The sequence below is a fragment of the Gorilla gorilla genome, chromosome 4 (assembly GCF_029281585.2).
Source record: "Gorilla gorilla gorilla isolate KB3781 chromosome 4, NHGRI_mGorGor1-v2.1_pri, whole genome shotgun sequence".
Taxonomy (NCBI): Eukaryota; Metazoa; Chordata; class Mammalia; order Primates; family Hominidae; genus Gorilla; species Gorilla gorilla.
This window is the reverse complement of record NC_073228.2, coordinates 95,639,062-95,649,754: the sequence shown is the minus strand read 5'-3', so window position 1 is coordinate 95,649,754 and position 10,693 is coordinate 95,639,062. Positions and strand designations below refer to the sequence as shown.

Sequence of the window (10,693 nt, the reverse complement as noted above, 5' to 3'; positions counted from 1 at the left end):
ATTTCTATTTCCAGTACATAGAAAGATATGGCTGGAGGCCACATTGATTGTTACTGCCCTAAATCACAGGAATGTGTAGCATGGCCAAGGTTACTGGCAGACCCCCAGTTGGTTCAATCACAGGTCTTCTCAGTAATCACCCTTTCTAGGAGGTCATGTGACTTGGGAGTGGGTCACAGTTAAACTCTAGCACTAAATATTGTTGCCTCTTATATCAGAAATTGAGTGTAGGGGAAATAAGTAAAGAAATAGAATTAAAAAGTAAGAATTCTATTTAAACCTCTAACTGTCTTAAATAAAGGCCTAGGATAGCTGTACAAGTACTACTAATGATGACGAGTTAATGGCAATACCAACTGATATGGTTTGGCTGTGCCCCCACCCAAATCTCATCTTGAATTATGGCTCCCATAATTTCCATATGTTGTGGGAGGGATGCAGTGGGAGATAACTGAATCATGGGGGCAGTTTCCCCCATGCTGTTCTGATGGCAATGAATAAGTCTCATGAGATCTGACGGTTTTATAAGGGCTTTCCACTTTCACTTGGTTTTCATTCTTTCTTGCCTGCCACCATGTAAGATGTGCCTTTCACCTTCCGCCATGATTGTGAGGCCTCCTCAGGAACGTGGAACTGTGTGAGTCCATTAAACCTCTTTTTCTTTATAAATTACCCAGTCTTGGGTATGTCTTTATCAGCAGTGTGAGAAAAGACTAATACACCAATTTAAGGTCATTTATTAATTTTATAAACTTTTGCTGAGCATCTATAATGTTCCAGGTACTGTGCTAAGTGCTAACATAATGTACATACATACAAACTGGCAAATGATATCATCAGTGTTATTCATAAAAGCATGAAAAATATAATAACTACAAAGGAACATAGGAGAATCCTTGCCAACATTTGAGCCAAGTATAAGGACAAGTAGGTATTTGTCCACTTGGAAGAAATAAGAGATAAGCACTGCTGGCGGAAGAAACAGCACTCATAAAGGCACACAAGGCATAACATATTTGGTAAATAAATAGAGTTCAGTGTTACTGGAGCACAAGTGGGAGGTGACAGGTGAGCTGTAGAAGCTGATAAATCCAGATTGCAAGGAGCAGTGCATATCAAATTATGGTTGTTTGAATTTTGCACTTGCAGTGAGCCAGGAGGTTTTCTTCTTAACACAAGTGAAGTAAGATTATGTTTTTGAGTAATATAACAGTTTCAACAGTGTGGAGAAAGCCCAGGGTGGATAGAGGGTAGGAATGAGGCAATCAATCACACAAGAAATAATGAAATGGTGGAACAGAGAGAAACTCAATTAGAAAGATAGAATCGGTGGGATTTGGTAACCAATTGAGAATAATGGTAGAAAGAACAGAAATAACTGATAATTTATCCAAGACTTCTGACTTTGAAAAGTAAGAAAACAAAGGGAAATAAGTAACCAGGCTTAAGGTCATAGAAGGTAGATCTCTGTGTCTAAGGCAGGTCCCCATCCACCGAATCCATGCGCCCCTTCTGCCTCAGCATGCCGGTAGACTGCATTTCCCAAATCCCTCTAGTTAGCTCAGTCCTAAAACAAGCAGAATTTTGAACTATCTCTCAGATTTTAAGACAGTTGAATAGGCATTTTGACTTAGAAATTTGAAGCTCAAGAGAAATGTCAGGTTTGCAGATGGGATTGAGGACTAAACGTATGATTGGAACTATGAGAATGAGTGGAGAACTCCTGCTAGCCCACCACACCAGACCAATCCATTGTAAGGCACCAAATGTTTATTTGATGATATTATTCCCATAAGATTTATACATAAGATTAAGGAACATTGAAAATATAACTGGATACATGACACTGAAAAAACAACAGGCCAGGTGTGGTGGCATATGCCTGTGATCCAAGAATTTTGGGAGGTGAAGGCGGGCGGATTGCTTGACCACAGGAGTTCAAGATCAGCTGGGCAACATGAGGAGACCCCATCTCTACAAAATAATAATAATAATTCAAAAATTAGCCTGGTGTGGTCATGTGCACCTGTACTCCCAGTTACTCGGGAAGCTGAGGTGGAAGGATAGATTGAGCCCAGGAGGTCAAGGCTGCAGTGAGCTGTGACAGTGAAATGCTGTCTCAAAAAAAAAAAAAAGGAAAAAAAAACAGCAAGAAAAATGAAACACTGTCATTTCTCTATCATCTGTGATCAGATGCAGGCAATGTAAAACGCAAGATGGAAGTAGCTAATGTTGCTTTATTCCAATCTATGATCACATAGCACATATGTACAGCTTATTTTCTTTATTATAATGACCTACTAAATAAAAGCTCAAATACTATCATAGTTATTTCTTTATACTCTACAACTCTGCAAAAAGAGTTTGAAGCAACCTAAACACTACATTCTGCAACTTATGAAAATCTTACCCAACTGTTGAAGAACTATATTTGTACCTATATAAAAACATGTAAGTAAACAGTGCATACAAATAGTACTTTTATATTTTAAATGTTTGGAATATGCATTAATCTACTTTCTTATTCCTCTGAGACTTGTGAACAGAATAAGAGAAAATGAAAAATATATATGCTGAAATGGAACTTCTGGGAAAAAAATGTGACATTCTACTAACATTTAAAAATGTTTCCTTTAATTCCTAGCAGGTTATTTTAGTCAAACTTTAAAGGTTAAATAAGTTTGTGCCCAAACAGCTTTATTTTGCATTATTACTTTATGAACTAAAAATGCCCCTACCTAAAAAAGTCCTCTTAACAGCAGAATAATACTAACCCCACACCAGAAATCATTCCATGAACATCATAAAAATATAGGGAGAAAAGAAATTACTGATACGTTAGTCATCCTTTGCTTCATTCTTTATTTGACTATTTCCCATTTAAGTACTGACCAAAGTTGCCTTCACTTAGTTTCAGAGAGCCTGCAGGCAAAAAATTATAGAGGTGTCTGAATTATTTATTTTAAAACTTTGAAGGTGTGTGAGGCATCTCCTATATTTTATAGACTTTGAATGGATCAGTGTCAACTACTAGAAATGTAGACTCAATGATCCTATAAGCCCAAATGGCCATTCTGTACCCAAATGAAAAATGTCACGTGAGCTCTTTGGCCTTGAAGAATCTAACCCAGAACTGGCTAATTTATGGAGATTACATGCTTTAGTCACCAATAAATCTTACAGCCATAATCTGTGAAGAAACTGATTTTATTTATATTAAGTTATGGAAGTCAGTGATGACTGTGAGGTGAGCTGCTTAGAAAGTAGTCTGTAAATCCAAATCTATTAGATAAGCCTTTTAAGAACATTTTTCTCTTAGCAACAGAAGGAATGGTACTTCAGTTTAGATTTTATTTCCTTATGGAACATATTCTAGTGGTAAAAATCACTTTGAATATTTTGTGACTCTGAAATGCAATAATTAAAACATAATCTGTTCCTTAGGAACTCTAAATTTTTCTAAATTTGAGATACACAACTGGGATGTCTCAAACTAAATTTAGATTACCTAAAGAGTAAATCCAAATCTTTTTGGAAAATTGATGCATGCACCCACTATATCTGTACGACATGAGAGCATAACCTAAATATAATACCTAGATGCAGATTCAACAAACCACTTATATCACAAAATTTAAGGCACATCTAAATCATACATTTAAAAAGTCTTAACTTCTTTGAAAGTACAATTTGATTCATCTTTTTCAATTTTGGAGTTTTCTAGTTCAAGATGGCAGACTGTGTACATATTCACTGTCCCTTTTTCATAAAATCACATTAAAAGAACAGAAATATGAACAGGAGGGACTAGATGTTAAATAGCACTGAGACTGGAAAGGGGAGCCATCAGTAGACCAGAGGATTTTAGCAATTTTGCAGCAAAAACTGGATGAGATAGAACATGCTGAAAAGCCATAGGAAAAGACTGCAGGAGAGGCAAAAGCTATTTTAATGGCAGAGTACCAGGGAGGTACCAAATTTGGAGTGAAAAAGAATAGGGAACAGCATAACACTGTGGGGCTGTAATTAGGGAAATAAATTTAAAGGACTTTGCATGGACCAGCCAATCAGTGACCTCTTCCCTCAAGCCCTTCTCCTTCTTCTCAGATGGAGTACCAGGCAGTAGCATTTACCACTGGATAAGGCCATGAAAATCCTATTTTTTTTTAATTCCTAGGGTTTCAGTAACTTTTAAACCCAAAAGGATAAAAATACCAATTTATTCAAGCCAAAGTTGTAGACCTAGGTTTTCAACAGTTAACACTTGGGGGGAACATAATACTTGATTCCACAATCTAAGCATTCATACTGAAGTTATTGATCACTTAGTTGAACTCCTTTTCCTCACAATGTTGGATGTTTTCCATCTCAAAACCTTTACACATAGTCATTCATATTAATTTTAGTTATGAGATATTTTTCCTTTCTCAGAAATAAGGTGTTCTTTATGAATCAAATAGCCAGCTATATCTGACCAATTTTCCTATAATTATGATCTATTGATTTGGCCTATTGGTGCAATTAAAAATAACTATTTCTCTTCAGTATTTTATTATAAATAGTAGAGGTTATAAAAATTAGGAGTTTTGTCTTTCAGAGACAAAAAATAAATTCTACTTATATCATCATTTCTAAGACACTCCATTTTATTTTTCACAGTAACATGCTTGAAATCCAGGTACATCTTAATGATGAATGGTATCGTGTAGTCTCAGTCAGTCAGGAGCTGGTGGGACACAGTGTTTGCCACTGCTTGCTCATGAACTGACTTGGTTGTTATCCAAGGGGCATGTTATCCAAGGGGCAAGCTCTCAACATTTCAGACGGCAAACTATTCAAGAATAGTTCCAGGAAGGATTATGAGACCCTGTGGTTGACTGAAAACTTCCTATTGATACCTGCTGTCAAGAACACGAAAACAAGGTGTCATTATCAAAACCTGCTGAAGAGATATCAGTGGCTTAGAAGCAAATCTCTGAGATAATTAGTGCAGCACACTCCTAGAAAGGCTGCATCACCAATGTTCTTAATAGTAAAAAGGGCCAAATTGTATAGAAAATCATAGATGCTGATGACTTTGAGTCAAGTGGTTCAGAAGACTTAGACTCAGAATGGGAAGAAGTTTTAATTATATCTTAATTTATTTTGCTTACATTTTCCTTTTTATGCATGCACAAAAATAATGTTTTGTGTCTAACCAAATCTAAATATTCTGAGCTATAAAAAATGTGCTAGGGTATAACTGGCAGTGAATTTTTTTCTTGGTGGTATGAAAAATAATAATACATCTTTTTTTTTTCTTTTTTGAGATGGAGTCTCGCACTGTCACCCAGGCTGGAGTGCAGTGGTGCAATCTTGGCTCACTGCAACCTCCGCCTCCCGGGTTCAAGCAATTCTTTTGCCTCAGCCTCCCCAGTAGCTGGGACTACAGGCATGCACCACCATGCCCGCCTATTTTTTTTTTTTTTTTTTTTTGTATTTTTAGTAGAGACGGGGTTTCACCATATTGGCCAGGCTACTCTCAAACTCTTGACCTCATGATCCCCCTGCCTTGGCCTCCCAAAGTGCTGGGATTACAGGCCTGAGCCACCATGCCCGGCCGAAAAATAACAGTACATCTTATACCCAAATGTATCCTAGATTTCATGAGGTACAGTTGCTTTGTTTTCAAAAAAAATTTAGTGGATTTATCATTCTTGGAATGAAATGTTGGACACTCTTTTAATTGTGTTAATGTTTGTTGGACATCTGTAGCTACTGAACTGAGTTCCTTGTCTACCTACTTAGTTATTCTAATCTCCCCTAAATTCTTCATTATATTCCTGCTGTAGTTCCATTTTTTTCCCCAGAATTGTATGGTTCACTCACTAGTTTTTATTCCCTCTTTCCTGATTACAGATCAAAACAAGTACCTATAATGTTGTATAAACAGGCATGTACTTAACAGAAGAAACAAAACATTCATAATTTCCTGCCTATTAAAATCAGTAAAATTAAGCATAATCTTACTAGGTTTACCCTTCTGTTATATTACAACTGATTTTACATTAATTTACCTAATCTTTCATTCCTAAATATGAATGAACAAGCTAAAACTCTGCTATTTCAGGAAAACCAATACCAAAAAAGAGAAGGATAAAGTTGAACAGGGAAAAATGACCCCAGGAGAACAGCAGTAACTTAGAAAAGAGGATACATAACAAAAATGGTAAATTGATATTATCAGAGGATTTCAGGGGCTATTGTATCCATAAAGGAAGAATAAGCTACTGTGGGGGAAAGAAGCAATCCAAGAACAAATTTTTTAAAAAAATCCTTGTAAATTAAAAAATAAAATTAATTTGTATTTTGAAAAGAACAAAAATATTAATCAAAAAAGAAATTGAATAAAAGAGTTAAGTAATCAATAACATTGATAAATGAATGAAGGAGTTAAGTAATAGATTACACTGATACATAAAGGAATGATATGGAAGAAAAACTCAGAGAAAGTTCTTGAATATAGAACAAAAAAGCAAAGATTAAAAATGTGAGCAAAAAGTTGAGATACAGAGAAGAAAAGCATAAATTCCTATGTCTATCATATAAGAACCCAAAAGAAAAAAGCAGAAACTCATAAGATAAAGGAACTCAAAAGAGAGAACACCAATCAAACAAACGGACAAAATAAGATAAAGATAATCTCAAGAAAATATATGAGCTGAAGAAAGAAAACAATCTTCAGTCCGATAAAACCTGGCAGGCTGAAATTTTAAATGTTTAAATAAATAAAATGTAAAAACCTTATTCAAGAATATGTTAAACAAATTACAAAACTTTAGGAAAAATATTTATAGTGTTTCAGAGAAAAAGACAAAAAAAATACCTAAAATAAAACCAATATTGGAGCTTCATTGTATTACTTTTTGATTCTGAATGCTTTTAAGATTCTGAGGGGGAAAAAAATGAAATAATTATTTTAAGATTCTGAGGGGAAAAATGTTTTGAACTTAAAATTCTTTTTTTATCTTTTATTTTAAGTTCAGGGGTACATGTGCAGGTTTGTAATATAGGTAAGCTTGTGTCATGGGGGTTTGTCGTACAGGTAATTTCATCACCCAGGTATTAAGCCTAGTACCCATTAGTTGTTTTTCCTGATCTTTGCCCTCCTCCCGTCCTCCACCCTCCAATAGGCCCCATTGTGTGTTGTTCCCCTATATGTGTCCATGTATTCTCATCATTTAGCTCCCACTTATAAGTGAGAACATGCCGTATTTGCTTTTCCATTCCTGCGTTAGTTTGCTAAGGATAATGGCCTCCAGCTCCATCCATGTTCCTGCAGAGGACATGATCTCTGAACCTAAAGTTCTTTACATCACTAATTAAGCAACTATAAAAATAAAGTGAAGGAATTTTCAGACATGCAAAGAGTCAAAAAGTTAACTTCACTTGAACCTCTTTAAAGAAACTACTTAAAAGATTGTGGCAAACACCACAAGATACTGATCCACTATCCATTCTCTCCTCTTCTTTCTTAATGGGAATCTTATTGTATTGAAGATGTCAATGTTGTAGCTAAAATGATTCACACTCATGTATATTTGGAGGGACAATGACATGTAAACAGAAGCCATTAGGTGAGGCTTAAAAGGAAGCTTTTTAAAAGCAGCTAGCTAAATTGTAAAGAACATTTTTGTCCTTCTCCTTTTCTTTCTTCTCTCTGCTTAGAAGGTAGAGTTTGCAGATTCGGCAGACATCTTGGAGAGAAGGAGACCTTGGCAGCAAAAGCCATGCCCTAAGAATGATGAAGTATAAAGATAGAAGTTACTTATGTTCTGGAGTGTAATCGAGCCACCCTATCATCACTGAATTGCCTACATCCAATATTCCTGGTGTAACTATAAAATACATAGATAAAAGGAATGTATGCAATGTATATGTATCGTTTAGTGACTAAGAATAAAATGAAAATTCATTCACCTACCACCCAACTTAAGAATTCAAATATTACCATCATCTGCACATACCACTGCATCTATGATATGCCCTGATCACACCCTTCTTTCTCAGAACTGTTCACTATCCTCTATTTATGTCAAGTGTTTCCTGGCTTTGTATCTATAGTTTTATCACATATCCATGTATCTTTAAAATATATTATTTCAGGTTTGCCCATTTTTTTATATCACATAGTAAATGTTCTCCTGTGACTTCCTTTCTTTAATCAACATATTTTTGAGATTCATTCATGCTGATACATGCAGGCTACAGATAATTTGTTTTTCACTGCATTAGAGTATTCCATTACAGGAATAGACTCCAATTTATGTATGCATTCTACTCTAATAGAGGGTGGGTTGTGTCTTGTTGTTTTGTTGTTGTCATCATTGTTGTTGCTACTGTGGCTGTTTGACTATTACAGATGACAGTGTTCTGAATATTCCTGTACATTTCTCCTCATGCTTATGTGTAAACTCTGCTCCATGACTGCATGGTGTATACCTACAGGTGGAATTTCTGAGTCATAAGATATGCACATACTCACTTTTATTAGTAATGCTCTTTTCTAAAGTGATTTGCTAATTTATATGCACTTCAGCACTGTATGAAAGTTCTTAGAACTACACATGCGCTTCAAAACAATATTTTTCAACTTTAATGTTTTGCTTATATAGAGTTGTAAAATGGCATCTCATCCTGATTTTACTTTGACTTTCTTTGATTTTAATGAGATTGTAATGTATCCCATAGTTTTGCCATTTAATTATCTTTTTGTCCCTGTGAAATACCTATATGTCTTGTCAATGTTTCTATTTGATTATCTTTTTCTTTTTGATTCTCATATATTCTAAAAACTAACTTTGTCCGTTACTGATGTTTCAAATACCTTCTTACAATTTGTGGCTTATCTTCTGGCTGTCTATCAAGTGTTTTGATGAGGAAAGAATTTCATTTAATATAGTTGATTAGCTATAGCAATTATTTTACTTATAGGTTGTTCATGTCTTGATTTCAAAAACTATTTTCTGTGCTGACTTTGCTTCAATGTTTTGATTTTTATTTTTTCTTTTTTTTTTTTTTTTTTGGAAACAGAGTCTCGCTCTGTTTCCCAGGCTGGAGTGCAGTGGCGCGATTTTGGCTCACTGCAAACTCCGCCTCCTGCGTTCAAGTGATTGTCCCGCCTCAGCCTCCCAAGAAGCTGGGATTAGAGGCACGCACCATTATGCGCAGCTAATTTTTGTATTTTTAGTAGAGACGGGGTTTCACCATGTTGGCCAGGCTGATCTCAAACCTATGTGTCTTGTCAGTGTTTCTATTTGATAATCTTTTTCTTTTTGATTCTCATATATTCTGAAAACTAGTGATCCACCCGCCTCAGCCTCCCAAAGTGCTGGGATTACAGGCATGAGCCACCGCACCTGGCCTTATTCCTTTCTAGCTAAAAACTGGTTTTTGTCTGTGAGGTGATGTGGGAATAAAAGGTTTTTGGTTTTTTTTTTTCTGTATTGATAACCAATCATAGAGGCACCATTTATTAAAGAGTCTATCTTTTCCAACTAATAGGCAATGCCTATCCTGTTATTAATCAAATTTCCATTTAAGCATGCATCTTTCTGTCATTGTTATTCTGTTCCTGTTGATCTGCCTATAACTCTGCCTTTACTACATTTTAATTACTATGCATTTATAATAAGTTTTGGAATGTGGCAAAAACAAAAAGTCTCCCTTTTACTACCTCACTGTGGCTATTCTTCTGGCATGCTTTGGCTGATTTTATCCTCTTGCTCCTTTGTAAACATATTACAATAGATTGTTTTAAGTTCCTAAGAGAAAAGAAATTTGGAATTTTATTGGAACTGATTGAATCTGAAAATTATTTTGAGGAGAATTGACAATTTCACAACTGTTTTCTACGTATAACTATAAGATCACTCTGCATTTATTTATTCTCATATCTGTCAATAAAATGTATAATTTTCTTCCCAAAGAGCTTATAAATTGTTGGCAATATTTTTCTAGATACTTTATATTTTTACTGCTATTGTAAATGGTCTTTTTAAAATTATATATTCCAAATGGTTATTGTGCAAAATCAATACATCTACCAACTTAATTTAAATAATGCATAGCATCTTACAGCAAAGTTCTAGTTATTCTGTTTCAAGGGTAAGAAGTCAGTATATACTAAAGGGACTTGCTGAACTGAATAATATTCAGATAAAGAACCTTTAACAGCCAGGCAATGGTGGTTCATGCCTGTAATCCCAGCAGTTTGAGAGGCCGAGGCAGGTGGATCACCTGAGATCAAGAGTTCGAGACTAGCCTGGCCAACATGGCGAAACCTTGTCTACTAAAAATACAAAAATAAATTAGCTGGGCATGGTGGTGCGCACCGGTAGTCCCAGCTACTCGGGGAGGCTGAGGCAGGAGAATCGCCTGAACCCAGGAGGTGGAGGTTGCAATGAGCCAAGACCATGCCACTGCACTCCAGCCTGGGCGATAGAAGGAGACTCCATCTCAAAAAAACAAAACAAAACAAAACAAACAAAAACCTTTAACTGGATGAAGTAACTTTAAAATTTTTTTTCACATTTAATTTAACCAAAAAAAAAAAAAAACCTCTTTGCTATTTAGAAGACAAACATAACAAAATATACCTCACAATTGTTCTAAAACACTGTACCTGCCCATTCATCATATAATATTTCCCAGA

The 10,693-nt window shown here is 35.4% G+C and overlaps 1 long non-coding RNA gene across 1 annotated transcript in view; it reads right to left on the bottom strand.

Moving 5' to 3' along the window:
* Window positions 1-1,867: 1,867 nt before the first annotated feature.
* Window positions 1,868-10,693, bottom strand: part of LOC134758567 (uncharacterized) — a 59,166-nt gene continuing 50,340 nt past the window's right edge. The window contains exon 3 of the long non-coding RNA XR_010133907.1: window positions 1,868-1,974. This is a non-coding gene — a long non-coding RNA (uncharacterized lncRNA). The remainder of the gene's footprint in view (window positions 1,975-10,693) is intronic.